We start from the raw sequence: 23,485 nt of genomic DNA, 5'->3' as shown, positions 1-23,485 counted from the left end.
ACTACATCTCTCTATTCTGTTTCTGTTCTATCTACTTGTTCTCTTTTATTTTTATCTCTACCTTTATTTTTCGTTTGCAAAACTTTATTTTCTTTTGCTAAACTTATTTTTTTTTGCGTATATATACGGCATTATTTTGACTCCATAGAGAAGTACTCAGCTGCAGTAGACGCCGGGTCCTGTAGGCGGCGCTGCGGGGTTCATCTGAACCAGAGCAGGAGAGATCCGTGAAGAGAGAGAGATAGCGCGCTGCTTGTGGAGACTTGATGGCGCAGAAGTCGAGTGAGTGCAGCGATATTGATTCAGTCTTCAGCGATCTGCGTGTTACATAATCATATACATAATATATGATGTAATTGTTCGTCTCTTTCTGAGGTCAAGCAGTGTCAGAAACACGTGCTGCTATTATGAGCGCAGCACTGACGCACTGCTAGTTCACGTTCATATTGATCTGTCTGCATACATTTCATTGTATATACATCGCTTAACATTTCAAATCATTTTTTTTCTTGAAGTGTGTTTTCTCTGTGGTCCATCAGTGTATTTAAAAGGCGAACGCGTATTTCATAACATAAATATGAGTGTGTTGCTTGTCTGTTTAAAGGATTGTTTGAGGCGGACAGGAAGTGTTCTGATCAGGACATAGACCAGACCTCAGCTTCATCCTCATCATCCTCATCGCTGAAGAGACAGCGGGACGGTGATGATGAAGAGCACTCTCCCAGTAAGAAGCAGGTGAGCTCGCGCACAGGCCTGACATGTCATGCACATTGGCTGTAAGAAAGTTTATAGTTTTATAAAAACGTCAGAGACTGGGGCTAGTTGTTTACTCCAGGGATTTACTCTCAGTTATTTACTGTTTATTTAAAATTGAGTTATGGCTTTTAAAGGAATAGTTCACCCAGAATGAAAAATGGGTGTAAATGAACTCGCCCTCAGGGCATCCAATATTAAAAATATATCATTTCATCATCTGAACAGATTTGCATAAATGTAGCATTGCATCACTTGCTCACCAATGGATCCTCTGCAGTGAATCCGTCACAACAAAATTACCAACAGCTGATAAAAACATCACAATAATCCACACCTCTCCTGTCCATCAGTTAATGTCTTGTGAAGTGAAAAGTTGTGCATAAACAAATCCAAAACCTAGGGAACGATTTTAACTTAAAATGATTGTCTCTAGCTAAAACCCTGGGGAAGGCTTAGCCCTAAATATATTACGTCTGTTGCAAACAAACTGAAAATGAATGAAAAGTGTCGAATGCAGCATTAAGTTAAGATCTGCTCATGTAGCACTATATTTCTTTTTACGCTTTTTTAACAAATCACCAGTCTTGGGTGTGTTACTTTAAAAATGTATTCCGTTACAGTCACAAATTACTTAATGGAAAAAAAGTATTCAGTAACTTAATCCAAGCACCACAATATAAAAGTAATCTGATTACTTTTGGATTCCTTCAAGGTCACACATGTAAATGCAATATAATCGAAATTACTTATTTTGCATCATATCCTAAATAAATATATGTGATGCACAATATAAAATATTTAAGAAAATGCCATTTAGTTGGGTAAGTATGCTCTGCTCATATCAAACCAGAACACAACAGAAACACATGTCAGTATAATAAGAACAGTTGCACTGAATTATGTTAACATTAAACATTGCTAAAATATTGTAGGATTCAAGATGCAGAAGTTTAATCCTGTGGAGTATTGCAGTTAATCTGATGGCATCTAATGAAAGAGTAAATGTGCATTCAGTTAAAACTCACAGGTTTGAGCAAAATTGTCTATTGAGTTTCTATGATTTATGAAAAATGTTCTAAAAGTTTCTATGATTTAAGTTGTTCAGAGGTCCTTATAGGAAAATAACCAACTTTTTGAGCAATGATGCCGGGCAACTTTGACTTTTGTTGCCATCAAGGGGCAATCAGGTGAGACACGTTTTTTTTTTTAAAAACATGTTTTTTTTTGTTTTGCAGGTCACCGAGGAATCGTTACACAGTCAGAAAGTGGCCACACATTACAACAAGCTTCAGGAGCGTGGCCTGGCAGAGCGCAATAAAAGCAGGATAGTGCATATGCGCAACTTCAACAACTGGTTAAAGAGTGTGCTTATAGGTGAGAAGCAGCACTGGCTTGGCGTTTACCGTACAGTGGCATGCTTGTTGGTGGTTGGGTTAGATGCTAATAAACTCTACTGAGTGGAATGGCAAGCAGGATCTCACAGAGTTGTTGTTCTGAGGTCTGTGTGTTGGTCTCCTCAGCGGACATCTTGGACAAGGTGAAGCAAAGACGGAGAGAGGTGACCGTGCTGGATCTCGGCTGTGGAAAAGGAGGAGATCTTCTCAAATGGAAGAAAGGACATATTGATAAACTTGTGTGTGCAGGTAACTACACGGTTCTCTTCATACTTTGATATTGTCTTCATTTGTACATTTTTTTTTAGGTTCTCTTTACTGTATTCTGGAAGATCTCTCTCTGTGAAAACCATACGTCTTTTTTTTCTTTACCATTTGAAAAAGCATATACGAATTGGTAAAGCCATAGCTAACAAAGTTTAAAGCCCTTGTATAAGTGCAATGATTGCGAGTCAGTTGAGTAAGCTGTCCTTTACTCTTCGCAGGATGAGACTAGCCTTCACTCAGTATAGATTTTTTGGGTGAATAGTAAATGGTATAGTTAAGTGTAGATAGTAATTTGTTTATTTTACATAGTGTTTACTGAATTAAAAATAAATAATTTTAAAGTTCCCTTTCGAACAGTCGCTTCTTTTGCATTGTACGCTTAAACAGGATTTATACTTTCAACTGGCTCCGCGAGCCTCCGCTGACTGCGCACTAACCTTCCCAAACGGACGAGGCTTTTATACTTATTGCGTTCGCTGTTGTACTGTTGAAATTTGCATGTACAAGACTTCTCGCATGATGAATGAGTTGATGAATTAATAAATTCTTTATGAATAAACTGTTTAAAACAATCTTAAACTATTGGCTTAATTTAGCATCGGAACTTTAAGACTTTAGCAAATAGTTTATAATTAGTATCTAAATGAATCCTAATTCTATTTTTATACAATAAAAATATAACGTACTTCAAACAAAAGCCTTGGACAAACTATGCAAACAATTTTTTCCAAAAAAAAAAAAAAAAAACATTTTCTGTTAAAAAGCACTTGATGGAGTTTAAACTTCACATTAAACTGCTTCTTTTTCACACAAATGCCGGCACAGAGGTGCATGTTCGGCTAGAATCGCTCTGAACTCATGAATCTTTGGATGCGGAGCTGTGCAGAAATTTACAAAAAAATGCCGTGCACACCGCCACGCAAAATGAGTTTGCGCGCCCTTAAAGTGAACTTCCGGCAACACTGCAATGTATTTGAACTGCATGAAATCTATAAAATGTTCAATAACTCTTTTCATGTTTTCTGGGGTTGTCAGAAGCAGAAGTCGTCATAGTTGGGTAAACTTATATTTAAAAAAGAAACAAGAATTTTTAAGATTGCAGTGTGTCTCTTTAATCTAGTCTTAAACTACTGGCTTTATTTCACATCGAACACAATTTATCACAATCTAATTCTATTTTTACACAATAAAAATAAAACATACTCAAACGCCCTCAAAGCGAACATTCGGCAACATCGCAATGACGTTATATTTTCCATGCGCACCCAAGCGAACTTGTGGATGTGTTGAGTATAAATCAGCCTTTATGGGGAAACTCCTGTTTACTCAGAGGGGCCGTCTACACAATGTTTTTCAGCCAAAACTGAAAACTTTTTATGCGTTTTGCCTGTTCGTTTACACTACAACGGCATTTTAGGGGACCGGAAACGCATATTTTTGAAAACAGGATTCAAAGTGCAGGTTTTTGAAAACGGCACCGTTATTGTTTTCGTGTAAAACACCCAAAACGGGAATCTTTGAAAGAGGTGATGTCATGCGCGTGTGTACTGCGTGTAAGGTATGTAGACATGCGCTGTACGTAACGATTTTAAAAGGCAAGCCCGAACAAACATGACAAACACAACAATGGCGGAGAGTACATGGTACTGTTATTGCCGCTCAAGAGTTTGCAAACGCTTCTTCAGCAAAGTGTGGATTTACTTAAATATTACAACCAACAGCAGAGATCACTTTCCTATAGATTCTGTTTACTAGCAAGGTGACAGCGCCAACTACTGGCCTGGCATACGTAATACAGCGTTTTTGGCTGTTATCTTTAAAAACTAAAAAATCAAAAAACTTTGAAAACGTATATGTGTAAACCCGAAACTTTTTAAAAACGCAAGGGAAAAACTTCAGCTTTTGTCTACATGGTTGTCGTGTAAATGTAGCCTGATACCGAAGCCTGATTTGTTCAAGTTCGTGCAGCTGCACGAACCAGTGGCACTTCAACCTGTCAGTGGGAGTGGAGCCGACTGCTGAATAAGTCGGCTCTGAGTGCCTTGTCAGAATTTTTCTCCTTCAGCGACAAAGATCATCGCCTCTGTGGACTCTTTCTGAGATCACCTAGAAGCCTTTCCCTGTGGCAATCCGGTGACTACTAGAGCAAATTTCTGAGCAAATATCCAGTGATGTTGTTGCAAATGTCACGTCATGAGTGTGACTCGAACCGGGGCATGATGCAGATGAGCCTGTGTTTTGACGGCGAGCCTTCAAGTTAAAAAGTTTGAGAACCGCTGTTCTAGATTGTAATTTTAGCTTATAATACAAACAAATCATTCAATTTGTGTTTTGATTCATTGAAACGGACAGTTTGAACATTCATAAAATCAATTCCAAACACTATCAGCATTTTTGCTACAGAGGTTTAAATCAGAGATGCTTTTAGAAATATCTGAATATTTCAAAATATTTTAGCAATAAATAATTTGAAAATCAATTAAATCTGTTAAATCTATTATAGCATCTTAAAAAATAAAACGAAAAGGAAGTAAACACTGTAACAAAGTCTGGGCTCACTGGGAAATATATTTTCTAAATTCTCATGAAGTACACAATGAATAGAACATAGCAGTCAACTGGATGTAGTGCAGCATAGTTTGAAATCAAGATACAAAGGCAAAATGCTATAATACTTTTAAAAACATTACAGTTTCTTAATAAACTGGTATACTGTTAAAATGCATTTTCGGTAAAAATAAAATAAAATATAGGCCAACCATTAATCAAGAAAAAATTAGCATTGACACGTTACTGCACTCCTTTAAATGTCTTCATATTGTGAATCAGTCACTTGTGTTTGTACGCCACAGATATCGCAGCTGTGTCCATCGAGCAGTGTCAGCAGCGCTATAATGACGTGAGACGTAGGGGTCACCCAAACGACCGCACCTTCTCAGCCGAGTTCATCACCGCAGACTGCAGCAGGGTATGAGCCGGTGTTCTATCAGATCTGCACAGATTACACTCTCTTCACCAGCTGCTTCATCTGTTAGAGAGACTCATTGATTTCATAGCAAAAAGGAAGAGAGATAAAAGTCAGTGTGTGACAGTACAGGGTCACGTTCTCTCTCTGTCTGTCTGTCTCGGAGCTGCTGTCTGAGAAGCTGCGGGACCCTGAGCTGCGGTTTGACGTGTGCAGCAGCTGTCAGTTTGTGTATCATTATTCCTTTGAGAGTGAGCAGCAGGCTGACACCATGCTGAGAAACGCCTGTGAGAGACTCCGGCCGGGAGGATTCTTCATCGGAACCACTCCAGATGCGTATGAGCTGGTGTAAGATCTCTCTCTATGTCTCTCTCTTTCTCTGTCTCTCTCTGTCTCTGTCTCTGTCTCTCTATGTCTCTCTCTCTCTCTGAACTAGTTGCTTGTTAGCATGCATATTACTAGTATATTGGCTGTTTGTTAGTATTTATAAATCACATATTAAAGGGTTAGTTCACCCAAATATTAAAATTATGTCATTAATGACTCACCCTCATGTCGTTCCAAACCCGTAAGACCTCCGTTCATCTTCGGAACACAGTTTAAGATATTTTAGATTTAGTCCGAGAGCTTTCAGTCCCTCCATTGAGAATGTATGTACGGTATACTGTCCACGTCCAGAAAGGTAATAAAAACATCTTCAAAGTAGTCCATGTGACATCAGGGGGTCCGTTAGAATTTTTTGAAGCATCGAAAATACATTTTGGTCCAAAAATAGCAAAAACTACGATTTTATTCAGCGTTCTCTTCTCTTCCGTGTCTGTTATGAGCGCGTTCACAATACTGCAGTTTAGTGATATCCGGTTCGCGAACGAATCACTCGTTGTAACCGGATCTTCTTGAACCAGTTCACCAAATCGAACTGAATCGTTTGAAACGGTTCGCGTCTCCAATAAGCATTAATCCACAAATGACTTAAGCTGTTAACTTTTTTAACATGGCTGACACTCCCTCTGAGTGCAAATAAACCAATATCCCGGAGTAATTCGTTTTACTCAACAGTACACTGACTGAACCGAGCCAGATAACGAACGAAACATTGACTCGTTCTCGAGTCAGAACCGTTTCTGTCTTAAGCATCCAAATAAATAAACCAATAACAAAAGACACTTACCATGAAATGGTGAAGCAGACTGACACTCAGCGCGTCTGAACCGAACTGGTTCTTTTTGATGATTGATTCTGAACTGATTACTAATGTATATGAGCGCGGGTAAACCGAAGGCTTGATCAAGGGCAGTCCATCGCCAATGAAGTCATTACGTTGAGCGCAAAAGAACTGGTGAACCGTTTTCTTCAACCAGTTTATTGAATCGAACTGTCCGAAAGAACCGGTTCGCGGAAAAGAACAGAACTTCCCATCACTACCGGTGATCCGAAAACCTATGCAACCGGTTCTTGACTCGAGAACGAGTCAATGTTTCGTTCGTTATCTGGCTCGGCATCTTCAGTTCTCTCTTCACAGCAGTTCAGTCAGTGTACTGTTTGAGTAAATGGATTACTCCGGGATATTGGTTTATTTTGACTCAGAGGGAGTGTCAGCCACATTAAAAAAGTTAACAGCTTAAATCATTTGTGGATTAATGCTTATTTGAGACGCGAACCGTTTCAAACGATTCAGTTCGATTTGGTGAACTGGTTCAAGAAGATCCGGTTACAACGAGTGATTCGTTCGCGAACCGGATATCACTAAACTGCAGTATTGTGAACGCGCTCATAACAGACCCGGGAGAGAAGAGAACGTTGAATAAAGTCGTAGTTTTTGCTATTTTTGGACCAAAATGTATGTAAGGTGTTTTCGATGCTTCAAAAAATTCTAACGGACCCTCTGATGTCACATGGACTACTTTGATGATGTTTTTATTACCTTTCTGGACGTGGACAGTATACCGTACATACATTCTCAATGGAGGGACTGAAAGCTCTCGGACTAAATCTAAAATATCTTAAACTGTGTTCCGAAGATGAACGGAGGTCTTACGGGTTTGGAACGACATGAGGGTGAGTCATTAATGACATAATTTTAATATTTGGGTGAACTAACATATTAATGTCTTATTCTGCACTAGCATATTTTAGATTCCTTAACCTGACCCCATGCCAAAATAAAATGAAAAACCTTAGTGAATGTTCCCTAATCTAAAGTGTTACCAAAAAAAGCATACTAACCTCAAACTTTTGAGCAGTCCTGCACGTACTTGTACATTAGGTATAGAAAATACTTACGTTAATAAAAGTGAAAGTGTTTTTAGTTTACGATGCAAAACAAATCATTCAGTTTGTGTTTTGAAACTGATTAATGGAAATGAATAGTTTATTGATTCATAGAAATGAATTGAACATCCCAATACAATCTGCATTTTTACCACTGGATTTTGAATCTGAGATGTTTCACACAATTGCATTCACAATAGTAACGAAATAATGTAATCATGTCAACCAGACCACATAAATTCTCATTTTGTTCCTCAAAACAGTGATTTTATTTGTTAACCACAGCTGTTAACATTCAGTATGTGCTTTAATATTATGATCTCTCGATCCGCAGGAAGCGTTTGGAGGTGTCGGACTCCAACAGCTTTGGAAATGAAGTGTTTCAGGGTGACCTTCCAGAAGAAAGGAGACTACCCTCTGTTCGGCTGTCAGTATGACTTCAGTATGGAGGGTGTCGTCAACGTCCCAGAGTTTCTGGTGTATTTCCCCCCTGTTTGAGGAGTAAGTGTGTCCTCTTCCTCTCAAACACAGCGAGTCATCACGATTGTTCCTTTCCTGATGTGTCAGCAGAGGGTGCTACAGCTCCATAAAATATGTGCTGTCATGTTGGACGCATCCTTGAGTTCATATTGTTTTAGTTCTGCTTTAAGAAAATCCTTAACACTTGCAGTTTGTTTTAAATGGAATTATAAGGTTACAGATTCAAAAAAACAAGCTATTCGCTTTGGCAAGAAACCACTGATACTTCCTGTGTTGTGCAATAAATATCATGAATCATGAATTTTTTTATTTTTTTCAGAATGGCGAAAAAGTACAACATGCGTCTAGTTTACAAGAAAACCTTCAGAGAGTTCTTTGAGGAGAAGGTTAAAGATGAGAAGAATAAGGTTCTGATGCAGTGGATGCAGGCACTGGAGGTTTGTAGCTCTGTTCTTAATGTGGGGTACGACTGACACTCGTCTTTGACAATCAGTGAATCTCTTGCTTATTTCCTCTATTCATTCTTTATGGAATCCTTCATGAACGGAGAATAACACACAAAATGATGTTGAATTGTCCGTTTTGACGAGTATTAACGTGCAAACAGTTGTTTACGCCTAAGGTGAACGTAAGCTGTAGGGAGAACATGTATCAGTACATTGCAATCCATTGCTGCTGTGCATTTGGTTTGAAAGGGACAGCAGCCTAATTTAGTTGCTGTGGTCAGAGTCATTGATGTTAATCAGGCATCAAAAGAAAAGCAGAAAATCACTTACTGCTCTTGACTGAAAAACTTTAGCCCTAAAAATCGATTTAAATTTATTTATAGAAATAAAATATGTCTGATCTTGATAAAACCTTAATCAAACCTATATAATGAGTTTGTAAATTTTAGAGAAAAGCTTAATAAATTCAATGTAACTAAACCCATTTGTTTTCTTTTCCGACTAAATTTACTGTCGATTTAGTTGACTAAAATCTTATGATATTTAGTTGACTAAAACTTGACTAAAACTAAAAACAATTCAGATGACTAAAATGACTAAAACTAAATGGCATTTTAGTCAAAAGACTGACTAAAACTAAATAAAAAATCTGCTGTCAAAAGTAACACTGATACAGTCAAAAACACACAAGGTTTACATATAAACACAGTTGGTTACGTCTAAAGTGAAAGTAAACAGTTGAGGGAAAAGCGGATGATGCGTGTCTTAAAGTGACAGCAGACTTATAGCACTAAACATGCTGCCGCTTGTCATTAAAGGGATAGTTCACACATAAATTAAAATTGTCATTTTTTACTCACTCTCATGTTGTCCCAAACCTGTATTAATGTCTTTCTTGTGCTGAACACAAAAGAAGATACTTTGAAGAATGTGGGTAACCAAACACTTGCTGGTCCCCATTAATTTTGATAGTTGGACAAAAAAAAAAAAATACTATAGAAGTTACTGGAGACCAGCAAGTGTTTGGTAACCCACATTCTTCAAAATAAAATTTTTGTGTTCAACAGAAGAAAGGAATTCATTCAGGTTTAAAACTATATGAGAGTGAGTAAATGATGACAGAATTTTCATTTTTGGCTGAACTGTTAATAAAACAACAAAAAAAATCACTCACTGCTCTTGACTGAACAAACTTGCAGAATAGTAAAACCAACGACAAAGAATCGTGATAAAATCACCTCTAAGTTTAGTCTAATTTAAATGTAATTTACAACATTTACAACATATACAGATGATATTACAAAAAAAATGTAATTGTGTTTCAGTAAAAATGCTGCATCTTTGATTCACATTACACAGCCCTTGATATATCTAAAATTGGTCCTTGTTTAATGTCATAATACACATACTTTATTCATATAAAATTCATTTCAAATAGAATAAAAAAAAAAATTCTGTTTTTTTAAGAGTAATTAAATACACCATTTCTTATCTCTGCCTCTCACACAGCTTTCCTTTTTGGGTTGCTGTTGGCTGCATTCTTATTTTTCCATACCTTTCTTTTAAACCACCTGTTATGTAGAGATTACTTTTCTCGAGTCAGTTAATTTCTGATCAGTCCCACCCTATAATTCTTGCTTATTTAATGTCCTGCTTTAATTCAGGAATACATTGCGTTAGAAAATTACCTTGGGTTGTGAAGCCATTTTATATTGACTTTAAATATAAATTCCTCCCATGGTTTTGATGACTTTCCGTTAGCTATGATAACTATTTAGTTATATATATTTTTTTCTTGTGTGTTTTATGTCTTTTGTTTTTGTTGTTGTTTATAACAAATTAACTTATACTATTATAAAAAAACTGATCAAATAAATACACCATTTCTTATTTCTTATAATAGTAATTTTTCCTGACTATAAGGTGACACTCAGTGTAATTAATTATGGCATTTTTATCAAAAATAATTATGGCATTTTTGTATGATAGCTATATCATTTTATCAAATACTTTTGATTGATAGTCCTGTATGTGTGTGTAAAAGCATGTTCCTGTTGATATTTTTTTTTTATTTTTTTTTTATTTTTTTTAGTCAGGTCGACTGTATCCACATGAGCACAAATCCTCAACCGAACACAGCTGTAATAACTGCATATTAGCACAAACTGAGCATATTTAACACTCCTCAAGGCCCTCTTTTCCCAGTGAGAAAGTCCCTCTCACATTCAGCTCTAATCTCATTAGCCTCCCTAACATGAACATGACTGCTGAGAAAAAACCCCTGATTTTGAGCAGACTGGATGAAACTGGTCTGATTTCATCCTAGGCTTTTCGATGTGAGCAGATCTTCTCTTCCTTCCTTCATCTTTATTTCTTTGTTCTTCTGTAAAAAATTCACCAGCTATCTCGATAAATTGGACTAAAACACCTGGGGACTTAATTCAGACTCTCATAGAGCCTTGGAAATGTCTCTATAATTTGACTCGGACTAGCAGCCAGTCGTTGGCCACACACACACTGTAAAGTTTCAGGAGCGACAACAGGAGTGAATCCCCTAAATTACAATTCTGTGTGTGTGCAGAACAGAACCCATTCTCAGAGACTGCAGTGATTGATACCATGGGAACCATAGCAATGTTCTGGCATCTTTCTGGCGCGTTTTGGTATCTGTTATTTTTAACTAAAGTGAGATTACAGCGACCAAAGACTCGTTATGTTTAGCAATTTCAGCTAAACCAGAGCTGTAAGATATTGTTTGGAAAGCTGTTTCGTAGAGTACGCTCTTAAAGGGTTGCCATGTCCACTTACTATAAGCGATGATCATTAAGTGTCTTTGGTCTTTTTTTTAGATCTCATAACAAAAAGATACACATTATAAAAAGATAAAAAATACACATGCACATATTGATATATTTTTATTATGTCACAAGTTAACACGTTTGGATTTGAGTGTATTATGGGCTTGTTCTTATTTGTGGAGTTATTTTTCTAGCAAGACCTGGCAACACTGAGTCATAATGTAGCCTGTGATGTCTTCCACTGCACATACAGAAAAGACACAACTCTTAAAACCTGTTTTAAAGATGTCACTAACAACTAGTTGTTGAGTTCGGTTCTGTACACTGCGTATAATTTCTGTAAATGTGGTTGTGTCACTACCTATTTTTTCCTATTTTTAGGAGTCGATACGGTTGCATAAATGCAGTTGTCACTCCCGTAAATTACAGAACTGTGTATAGAGAACAGGATTAGGCACTTAAAGGGTGAACTGATAACCAATTTAACTGCAGTTGACATGGCCAGTAAGTAGTGACACCCAGCAACTTCCTAGCCACACCCTAGCAACCATTTACAGCACCCTAGCAACCATATAGTACAATTGACTGGCATATCTCAGCACCAGAACATTGTAGGGATATGATGGTGTGCTCTTTTGACTTGATAGGCAAGTAGTTTCACATATCAATCTTTAAACTGTCTAGCCACACCCTGGCAACCATTAACAGCACCCCTAGCAACCATACCGCAGTGTGAATAATTCACAAATTGGATCAAAGAGACATGTTGGTTAACACTTTTGATTCGAGCAGGCAACTAATCTAAAAAAGTATCACTAATGAAACTGTGTTGCAGAGACCCTAGCAACTATTTAGAGCACCCTAGCGACCATATAGCAAACATGAACAAGCAATATGTTAGCCTCAGGAACATCATACAGACTTAAAAGTTGGCTCTTGCAGCCCCCCCGAACACACCCTAACAACTGCCTAGCTTTATATCTGTTATCTGTAGATGATGCCTTTTGAACCATACCGCTTTATCTTTACTTTGACAGAATCAAACAGTTTTGTCCATCTTGTTGTCATAGCAATACCCTCCGGACGAGAGGGGCCAACTGGCGTCCGACAGTCCGGCGAGTACGACCACGCCAAGAGAATCGCTGCCAGTCCTGCTGCCAGACGTCCACTGGTGAGCCGCAATATCATTTTCTTCAACAGAAAGCACTTTCTCTTTGTGTTAGCTGTGTTCTGATAGTTTGCTCTTTCTCCACAGGGAACCTTGAGCAAGTCTGAGTGGGAGGCTACAAGTATGTGATGTCCTTCCTGTTGAAATCAGTGTTCAGTGGCGTCTTTTGAAATAGATGTAACTTTGTGAAACACATTAGATGTTATCTCAACGGTTTTTTATAAATTCACATGACAAAAAAACTAATAAGATAATGCAGTGACTTTTTCATCAAAAGTCACAGTTGAGCTGTTCGATGTACATATTCATAGAGTGTAACATGGCAAAAGGGCTTCATTTGTTATTGAAAAACGCTGCCCGCATCAAAATCCAGGAAATTAAAGACCCCAGCTGTGAAATTCACTTTCCTTCTTGAGATAAATGACTTGATATTTCCTCCTACTGAAGTACAGCGTGTGGGCTGGCTATCAGAGCAAAAAAAAAACTATTAGATTAGAAGCACTTAACTTGTAACCTACACGAACAGAAAAGGTCAAGTAGTTACATGCAATTTTTTTTTTTTTTTTGAGGACAATGTACCATGGTAGCATCAAGGCATTCTTTTAATGTGAATAATGAATTAATGAATACAATTTTGGTTTTCCGCAATACATGAAGCCAGCACAATGTTGTCAAGATTGATTGTAGCAAAAAATGTTTTTTTGAGCAGCAAATCGGCATATTATACTGATTTCCGATAGGATCATGGGACACTGAAGACTGGAGGTAATGATGCTGAAAATTCAGCTTGATCACAGGAATAATTTAACATTTCACTATATTCACATAGAAAAACAGTGATTTTAAATTCTAATAATATTTCCAGTTACTGTTATTGTATTTTTGATGTAAATAAATGCTGCTTCAGTGAGCAGAAGACACTTTCAAAAAAAAATCCCGACGCACCAATATTTTGAACAATAGCGTAGCTTTGAAAAGTTTTTGTTCTAGAAATCTTTTGAATGGTTCATTATAAATGAACTATTTAAAAACTAACTATTAAATTCAAGTTTGTGCACAGCGTTAGGTATTTATGGTGAAATATTTTAATTAAATGCATTTGCATTTGTGTAACTTCCATAGAGTGGTTTCTGGTCTTAAGTGTTTCAAAAAAACTGAATGATATTTTTGCATAGTTTAATCTAGTACACGTTTTGAATGCGATTACCATCATGTCTCTTCCTTTAACAACCAAACAACTCTGCCGTTCTCTCTCTCTCTTGTAGGCATATACCTGGTGTATGTGTTTGAGGGAGAAAAATGGCATGAGTCCGAGGGATTCACAATCGAGCTGTTGTGTCCGGATGGATGTGAGCCAAAGAAATGGAGTCTCATTGTCATTCACCTGGTTTCCAGGAGGCCTGCGCTGAGCACGTCCATTTTCACAAACAGTCAAATATTTTTATACACAGAGAGCTTCCCTCATGAGAGTGGGGTTTGGAGCTGTTGTGAGTTAGTGTGCACAATGCACCTGATCAATATTCTGTCTGAACACTGTATTTCTGTTCTATATGTCACGGTTCACATGCTACCCTTTCTGTTCAGTCGAGCTGTCTAATAGCCCTGTAGAGCTCGCAGTCATACGCTCCCTTTGGGTTTGGCCTGATTGTAATCCACCCCTTTCTTCAGGCTGACTGAAATCTGTTGTGGATTAATTTTTTTTTTTTCTTGGCTTTTTCCTTTCCATTTTTTTTCTGTACTGGTCACTTGTGTAAGTAATGAATGGTATAGTGGTTATCTCTACATATTTTCTTTGATTTACAGGAGGATGTGTATTCCAGTCTGTGCTCTTCTGATTTCTCTGTGTAGACGCAGGGTTGATGGGGGCAGGCCCTGCAGCTGTCAGGGAAATAAAACCTGTTCTTTCTATGAATATTAACACCTGAGTTTTTAGTCAGTTGAATGCCTGTCTTTTTTGTTTGCTATGATCACTCAGTGTATATTTGCACGTTTGTGTGCTTCACTCTGAAACATGCAGCCTCTACAGCCCGTATGTAGTATTAAATTAAATCCGAGATCTTGTCATTTAAGTGCACTAAGCCAGATGATAGTTTCTGTTGTAATATATTGTAAAATGTAATTTATTCCTGTTATCAAAGCTGAATTTTCAGCATCATTACTCCAGTCTTCAGTGTCACATGATCCTTCAGCAAATCAGGGAGAATAATGCTGATTCTGCTGCTCAAGAAACATGTCTGATTTTACTATCATGTTGGCCAACAGTTGTGCTGCTTCATACTTTTGTGGGAGGGCCACAAACTTTTTTTTCTAGTTGTTTGTCAACAGAAAGTTCTTCAAAAAGAACATTGTTTATTCTAAAAAACCAAACCTTTTGTAAGTAATAGAAAGTATTATGGTCATTTTTAATATTTGGTATGCACAGTTGGCTTAAATAAAAGCATATTAATTTCATTATTTATTTATCATTTCATAGTAATTTTCATGATTTTAAAAAAAAAAAAAACAACAACATTTCACACCAACTGGAAATATTTTCAGGTCTTTTATTGTTTAATACTGATGATTTTGGCATACAGCTCATGAAAACCCAAAATTCCTATCTCAAAAAAAAATTAGCATATCATGAAAGGTTTACTCATGAGCCTATTAACCTAATCATCTGGGAATCAACTAATTAACTCTAAACACCTGCAAAAGATTCCGGGAGGCTTTGAAAACTCCCAGCCTGGTTCATTACTCAAAACCGCAATCATGGTGTAAGACTGCCGACCTGACTGCTGTCCCAGAAGGCCATCATTGACACCCCTCAAGCGAGAGAGGGTAAGACAGAAAAAGAAATTTCTGAGCGAATAGGCTGTTCCCAGAGTGCTGTATCAAAGGCACCTCAGTGGGAGATCTGTGTAGGAAGAGAAGAAAAGTGCTTATGCTTAAGCAGCTACTGCTTGAGAAGTGGCCGGACCCTGAGGAAGATTGTGGAGAAGGGTTGGATTTGATTGTTCAGACCTTGGGGACCTGCGAGGAAGCAGTGGGGCTGGAGTCTGGGTAGAGCATCAGAGCCGCATTTTTTGAGGCGTGCGTGCTTTTTGTACCAGAAACAGTGGCAGAAGCGCCTGACCTGGGCTACAGAGAGAAGCAGCACTGGACTGTTGCTCCAGTGGTCCAAAGAAATACTTTGGATGAAAGCAAATTTTGCATGTCATTCGAGGAAATCAAAGATTCTGGGGAAGTCTGGAGGAGGACTGGGGAGAAAGAAAATGCCAAAAGTACTTAAGTCCAGTGTCAAATTTTCCCTGAGGCAGTGATGGTCTGGGGTGCCATGTCCAGCTACTGGTGTTAGTCCACTGTGTTTTATCAAGGGCAGAGTCAATCCAGCTAGCTATCAGGAGATTTTGGAGGCACTTCATGCTTCCATCTGCTGAAAAAGCTTTATGGAGATGAGAGATTTCGTTTTTCAGCCGCGACCTGGCACCTGCTCACAGTGCCAAAACCACTGGTAAAATGGTTTACTGACCATGGTATTACTGTGCTCAGGTGGCCTGCCAGCTCTCCTGACCCTGAACCCCATAGAGAATCTGTAAGGATATTGTGAAGAGAAAGTTGAGGCACATAAAGACCCAACACTCTGGATGAGCTTAAGGCACTTTCTCCGAAGCATCCTGGGCCTCCATAACACCTCAGCAGTGCCACAGGCTGATTTTGCCTCCATGCCACGCCGCATTGAAGCAGTCATTTCTGCCAAAAGGATTCCCGACCAAGTATTGAGGTGCATAACAACATAATTATTTGAAGGTTGACTTTTTTTTTGTATTAAAACACTTTTCTTTTATTGTTCGGATGAAATATGCTAATTTTTTGAGATAGGTAAATTATGGGTTTTCATGAGCTTGTATGCCAAAATCTCTTATACCTGACATATTTCAGTTGGTTTGCAATGACTCTACATCTATGAAAGTTTTTAATTTTATCATTACTTATGGAAAATAATGAACTTTTATCACATATGCTAATGTTTTCAGAAGGACCTGTTGTTAGGGGGGGGTTACATGGTTAAATAAGTGTACTGCTCCCTCTTGCATTTAAAAGACAGCAGTCATTGCAGGGAAGTCATTACCTTATTAAGGGTTTATGGGAGTTAAAATTAAATTTTTTTTAATTACTTAAACATTATATTGCAATTCACAATAATTAAATCCCACAACGACATAAAGAAGTACTTGTGGCTCTACATATAAAATCAGCAAAAATTAATTTGACTGATTTTTAAAGGCAGCAAATTTTTAATTTATAAATATCCCGTAGAACGTAAAGGGAATAACGATCCCTGAACAAAGCAGGGTCAGTATCAAAAGTCACAGTGGTATAAGGGGGTTTCCACCAGCTGCTTTAGCAGTGCATGCCCCCCCCTCATGGACGCCCCCGATTTTTTCCGTTTTCACAGTTTTGTGTGTGTGTGTGTGTGTGTTTGTGTGTTTTTTTGCGGTAAATTATATATAATATAATGAAACCCATTTTACAGAAAATTGTGTGAAAACCATTTGAGTGGCAGTGATGTGGATAATTGTTTTTTTTTAATGAAGTTCAGAATTTTTCATACTGAAGGATGAAACGTATTTAAAAATAATTGGCTTTGCAATTTTTTGTCAGAATCAAACGGTTTTGCTCCTGTCAGGTTACGGAAAGCATCACCCGGGCTGACGCAAACTTTTTGAGGTGACCCGCGATGGGGGGGTCAGAAGTGTTAAACAGATCGTGGATCTACCTTTTTGTGTCAAAAGTTCAGACTGCTGGGGGGTGGTTGCAGGGGAGGAAATTTTTTTTGGGCCACATTAAAAAATTTAATACCCAAAGTTTAAAGGGGTTAAACCCAAAAATGAAATTCTTAAATACTTACTCTCAGAAATCCAAGATGGTTTTTTTAAGGGGACAGAATTGATTAAATTCATTATGTCACTTGTTTACCCCTGGTGTCTGAGTGAAAGGGTCCCTAATGAAGGGCCCAAAAAAGGGTAAAAACATCCAAAATCCACAAGAACCCCCACTCCAGCCCTCTTAAAACTTGTGAAGTTGAAGGGTAGTTTGAAAAACAAACAGATTGGGTTAGGATCAGTACGTGTTGGGCTTTACGTTTTAGGGATTCCCTTTTGCCTTTTTAAAATTGCATTAAATTTCAGAATCTGGTTCCACGATAATTTATAGTGCTTAAAACAAGTTTACCCCCATTTTCTGGAAGAACTGAGCGACCAACCTTGGGTTCCCCCTCCAACTTTAAAACATTCCCAGGTAACTAGATAGCCCCATGCCCGACACCAAATGGCCCCGGGTGACCCCCCAGCTCACCTTTTCAACAACACACACACACACACACACACACACACCACACACACACACACACACACAACACACACACACACACACACACCACACACACACATACACACACACACCCCAAAATTTATTCATTTAGACTATAATTAATCAGTTACAAATGTATCTGGTATATGCATGTATTGTTTGTATGTTTCACTATTGTAGTAGCCTAGTCACAATTCTTTATTTTCATTAGTTAGACTCTCAGTGCTTATATTCAGGTATATGAGTGTATCTCTGCCTAAGATCTCCTACATGTTGCGTACTATTTGTACCATAGTCTGCTTTTTATTCCTCAAACAATTATGTACACTGTGATCCCAATATGCATCATACTATTTGTACCATAGTTTTGGTAAACTGAACAAATTCTCTAGACTAGCAATAAACATGCCAATGGGCCATAAACCGGAGACAAAGGAAATTTCTCCGCTCAAAATTCATGCCTCTGATTGGGCATTCCACCCAAAAGGTGGGTGTGAATAGAAAGTTTAAAAGCCATTATCTTTGGATAATCTGTGCTCAGAAACCCTTGCTTTTCGAGACGAACACTCTCCAAGACTCCTCAAAACTCTCCTGAGTTTTACTTTCCGGCAGTTTTTCTCTTCAAAATAACTTGCGAACCACTGAGGACTTTCCTATCTTCAGAAGAACCAGGGGAAAATCTCCAGCTTCCTTCTAATAAGAACTAATCAAGAACCTACATTTTCTACCCACGGACTCTTGTTCAGCAACGAAGCCAATGCAAGTAACCGTTTACAGCTACTAAGATGCGTTTTTAAAGTCTGAGCCCCCTTTAAGGTGATTTTTGATTCTTTGATGATTCTCATTAGGTTGTGGTCTTCATATATGTGTTTTGCTTGATTTAGTTAGATGCTAGCTATAGGTTCACTTATTAAATCTCTTATATTCACAATTGAGTTGTCTCTGTGTGTTGCTCACAATTCGAAGTACTGAATGTTTGTTATCTTGCTACATGCTAAACTACTGCTAGTACTGCATAAGTAGAACAGTTAATCTTCCTTGGCCAGGAGAATAACCTTTTCTAGAATTGATTAATGGTTATTTTGTCTGCTCGGTGGACGGACAGATATAATAATTGTAATATCAATTCTGCTACAGTTAATTCTAAAATCTAATCTAAATATTCATTATTAATTATAACCAGCTATAATTAATCATAAATATTCCCTTTTTGAGCTAATTTGCTACATTATTTGTGGAGGGCGGCGACATTCAAACTTTGTTGTGAGCAAACTCAGTATCAATTTTTTGTGTTCTTATATTTTGCATGCTTAGAGTGAGACAAGTCGCAACGCGAACTCACTCTGCTGATTGATGGTTCATAGCCACCTCCAGTACTGTATTTTAACAGCCTCTATTTGTCTAACATTTAGTTACTGTTAATTGTTAAAGTAGCAAGTTCATAATATTAAAATTGTTCTCTAAAGACGACGAAATCTCTTTTAAGTACATTTTAATATTATCAAAATCGCCTGTTGGAACGAAGAAAACTTCATTCATTGCGATAAAGATTGATTTGAGCGATGTTCCTCTTATCATCTTTTAAAGGCCTTATTTGATTGTATAGCTAGATTGAAGTCATTGCGTTTTCCAATTTCATTCAATTAAACGATCTCACTCCCTTAGGATTACCATGCGTGCCTAATGCAGATCTGGGTCATAAGAATATTGCGAGTCAGTAAATGATTGGAATGTAAATGGGAGCTGTTAAAACCATCAACAAAAAAAATTATAACAGTAGCGAAGAAATCCTGTTGTTTATAATTTTTATTGTGTGCTGGCAGCGAAGAAATCCTGCCAAACGCATCAGTGTGCAGAGTTTAAGTTACACCTACTGTAAGAATCTGTTCAGTCCACATTGTTCTTGTGATAGCTGCAGTAAATGGTCCGACAGAATGAGAGGAATCTAACACTAACGCTATCATTTTTTAACTACATTGGAGCACGGTAAATTTAACTAACACGCCAGAGGGGTAGGCTGATTTTAAGTATCTAACACTCCTTGAACTCCTCCTCCTACCCTCCTGAATTTACCTGTTGTGGGCTCACCCACTCCCACCGTAATGGGCATTCGCCGCGAAGTTGACTTCTCTCTCCCCTAATTCCATCCATGGATTCAGGTTTGTTTTATTGTTAATTTCGTTTCTGTTTTTTTTTTTTTCCCTTCTTGTCATTATTATCATTCTTGTCCATTCGATTTTACCTGCTGGTTTATTTCTTTATTTTTTATTTATTTTTTGTTTTTACTGTATTATCTGGTATCCCTTTTTTTCAGTTTATTTTTTGTTTTTGTTTTCTTTTTTATTATTATTATTATTTGGATCAGTGTCCCTCTCTCTATCTTCTCCTCTTACTTCACCACTCACTTATTTAAATTTAGTTTAAAGCAGTGTTTGAATTTAAAATTTAAAACTAATTTCTGTATTCTATCCATTTTGTGTTTATACCATAGTAGCACTCCCTCGAGTGCTAGTTGGTGAATCGACAGTTGCTGACAGCGGATCACAGTGACTGCCCAATACATGACTGGATACCCATCCATCACTAAGCTAGGCCATTAATACTGCCCCAATCCGGCTATCGAAACACCCAAATCGGTTTTCTCCTCATCTGTAAGGTAATACCTGATCCTGGCTGTCCAAGCAAGCTAACACATTACTATATGTTATGCACCCACCGCCCCTTAACCCAGTAGCCCTGGCTTAACCTAACAGCAGTGACCGGCTTCAACCTCCTCTAGCCTGTTTCACGGTCTCCCTTCTCTGTGTTTTGATTTGTTTGTTTTGTTTTTGTTTTTTTCATTTTCCTTTCTTTTTGTTTGCCTAGAGACCGAACCTTTGAGAATCATCAGGAAGGCTGAGTATAGATTGACGCCCAAGCTCAAGTCTTTAGAAGATCATGCGTCACATCTTCATTAGATCTTTCCGGTGCTTTCCCCACACAAATTACCCACACCTCGGCCATTCACGGCCGAGATATCAGTGCCGGCCTAACGCCCCACTTACTGTTTGTACTTCAAACAGTGAGGACCGTGCATAAGACCATATAATGACTATACTTGCAGCCTGCTAATGCGGAAGACTTGCATTTGCTTTTTGTGCTGTCCCCCCCCCCCCTCTCTCCTCTCTCTCTCTCTCTCTCCCTCTCTCCCTCTCTACAGTGACCCGCATGCTCGTCAGCCAGCACTGATGCCCACTGGATCGACGAGAGTCCTGGCTGAGTGCAATAACTGTCTACCACTCCTGTCTGAAGCCGCTGGTGGCCTATCCAGCAACCTGAGCCTGGAGACAGCTCGTAGCGACAACCTGGGTGCCCTGATGTCCACACAGACACGATCCGACACCGGACCTACGCCACCAAAGATCTCATCAATATCATCGTGCCCCTATCGCCACAACCCTCCGCTCTCGCTCATGCCAACACTTGAATGAAGCAAGCATCTCCCGCATGGAAACAGGAAGCAGCAGCGCTGAAGCTTCAAGGCTGAGGATGCTCATAGAAACCTAGCGCGTTTCCTTGCTGCAAGTGACCTTTGACCAGCACCACAACCAGCACATGACACCCGGCGAAATGGACCAAGAGTCTGCATGGAGGTAAATAGAGGCACTCCATAAAGCCTTTGACTGATCGCCTTGTAGTACCAACGCATGCCGATAGACAGTATGAAAAGGAACACCATATAGGACTGAGTGCAAAACTTCAGCAGCAAGCTTGAGGCTCTCACCTGAGAGAGGCAGAGACTGACCTCAAAGAGGAGGGACCGTCCGGGCTAAGGCCTCGAAGGCCAACCTTGCCAAGTTTCCTGGGCGGAAGTCCGTTGCCTGGCCCGCACAATGAGACGATTTAAACGATGAACTTGCCATATTTCACACCGATCTTAAAACATGCATAGAGACTGTGCAAATTGACTCTGAACGGGGAAATGCACACCACAAGAAAGTTCCCCTAAAACCAGTTATGCTGCTACCTCCTAGTCAAGAACCCCAGCGGTCGACAGTGGGGTGATGATCCCACCTGCTCAAGACATCACCTTTCCATCATCCCATAACCCCCAGCAGCAGAAAGGGGATGGGAGCACTTTTTCCAAAGGCTGTCTTCTCGGTCACCGGTGTTTCACCTCAAAAATTGGGATAAGCTGTGGTGGTCTAGAACCATTCCCACGTTCACTCCAACACACCCGCAGGGGTCCACGATGTGCACAGCCTACTTAAAAGACATTGACTTTCACTTGCAACCTGTTGCCAGTGCTACCTGCACGAGACAACTCTATCTGCGTTAGGCACACCTCCAGACCGTGAGGTGCGGAGCTTTCTAGACGCGGCAGCCCGAAAATGGTCAAAGTAGATTGCCCAGCAACTGCAGCAGGCTTTGAATTAAGGAGTTCTCTTGAACTCCGGAGTCAGAGCAAGGACTTGATTACGGCCCATGTACCTTAAAACAGGCCAGACAGGAACCCAAACAGGCCTACTACAACATGCCTTATACAGGGGGCCTACTTCGGGCACAGGAATGAATCAGGAATGGAAGACGCTTTTAACATTCAAGAACGTCTGTTCCTCCTGGACCCTGCACCCAACAATGAGTCACCACTTGGTGGTTTCTGGCGTGCCCACTGACTAATGTCCACTCAACCAGCTACGAGATTTTGGCCCATAAGTCCTATTCAAAACAAAGAACTGCCGCTGGAAATACAGAAAAAATGACCCACAAAATCTTTCCGGCGTCGCTAATCAATAGTTCAGGACAACTTGCTCTAGAGGGCGCCGGACAAAGCCACAGTGACCAAACCTGTCAACACAATGAACAATGGCAAGATCCTTCGCAGCCAGCAGAGAACAGCGTGTCCATGGTTGTGCCCTGTCTTAAGCACCAGATTGGGCACACCGGAGATTCCTGGAGCAGTTCACCACCACCCCTCACCTAAAGGGTGGAGTCCTCAATGAAAACCCTGGATACTGCCCAAAGGTAACCGACACTCGGCGGCACAATCGCATCAAGTTCTAGACTGCCACGCAGCAGAACAGACTTCTCAACGACAACACCCCGGGACAAGCTCAATCTATACACTATCATCAGAAGCTCAACACGCGACGTGCGAAGCTACATCTTGAATCAGCAGCTGAGCATGAGCGACTTTTAAAGGAACTCCCCACGACCTCCAGCAAAAAGCCGCCTCTAATGAGACGCACAAAGAGAAGAGTGAAAGGTCAACGGGCGGCCCTCGAGACTTTCCGATCAGTGCTTCACAAGCCCCGTCCTACTCACAAGCATTGAGACATCTTACAGGTACGCCCCCGCGAGAACGCGCGCGGCTATCCCGCCCAGTGTCGAGACGCCTCGAGGTCTCTTTGAAAAATTTACACTCCCACCCCTCAGTAATCCTTGCTAAGGTCCCACTGCCGCTGACGCACAGAACCAGATATCCCATCACCAATTATTTAACATCACACCCCCCACTCTCATGCTGACGCGCCTGCAGCACGACCTCATAACCGTCCAATCACCCTTCAACACCCTCCAGCCGGACCGCAAATTACCAAAAGTGCCGG

The 23,485-nt window shown here is 39.4% G+C and overlaps 1 pseudogene; it reads left to right on the top strand.

Moving 5' to 3' along the window:
• The first annotated feature begins 178 nt into the window (after positions 1 to 178).
• LOC122144655 lies at positions 179 to 22,940 on the top strand (annotated as a pseudogene).
• Positions 22,941 to 23,485: the final 545 nt, after the last annotated feature.

This window comes from Cyprinus carpio, unplaced genomic scaffold, assembly GCF_018340385.1.
Source record: "Cyprinus carpio isolate SPL01 unplaced genomic scaffold, ASM1834038v1 S000006747, whole genome shotgun sequence".
NCBI lineage: Eukaryota > Metazoa > Chordata > Actinopteri > Cypriniformes > Cyprinidae > Cyprinus > Cyprinus carpio.
The sequence above is the reverse complement of the archived record's forward strand: the minus strand, read 5'-3'. Positions and strand labels throughout refer to the sequence as shown.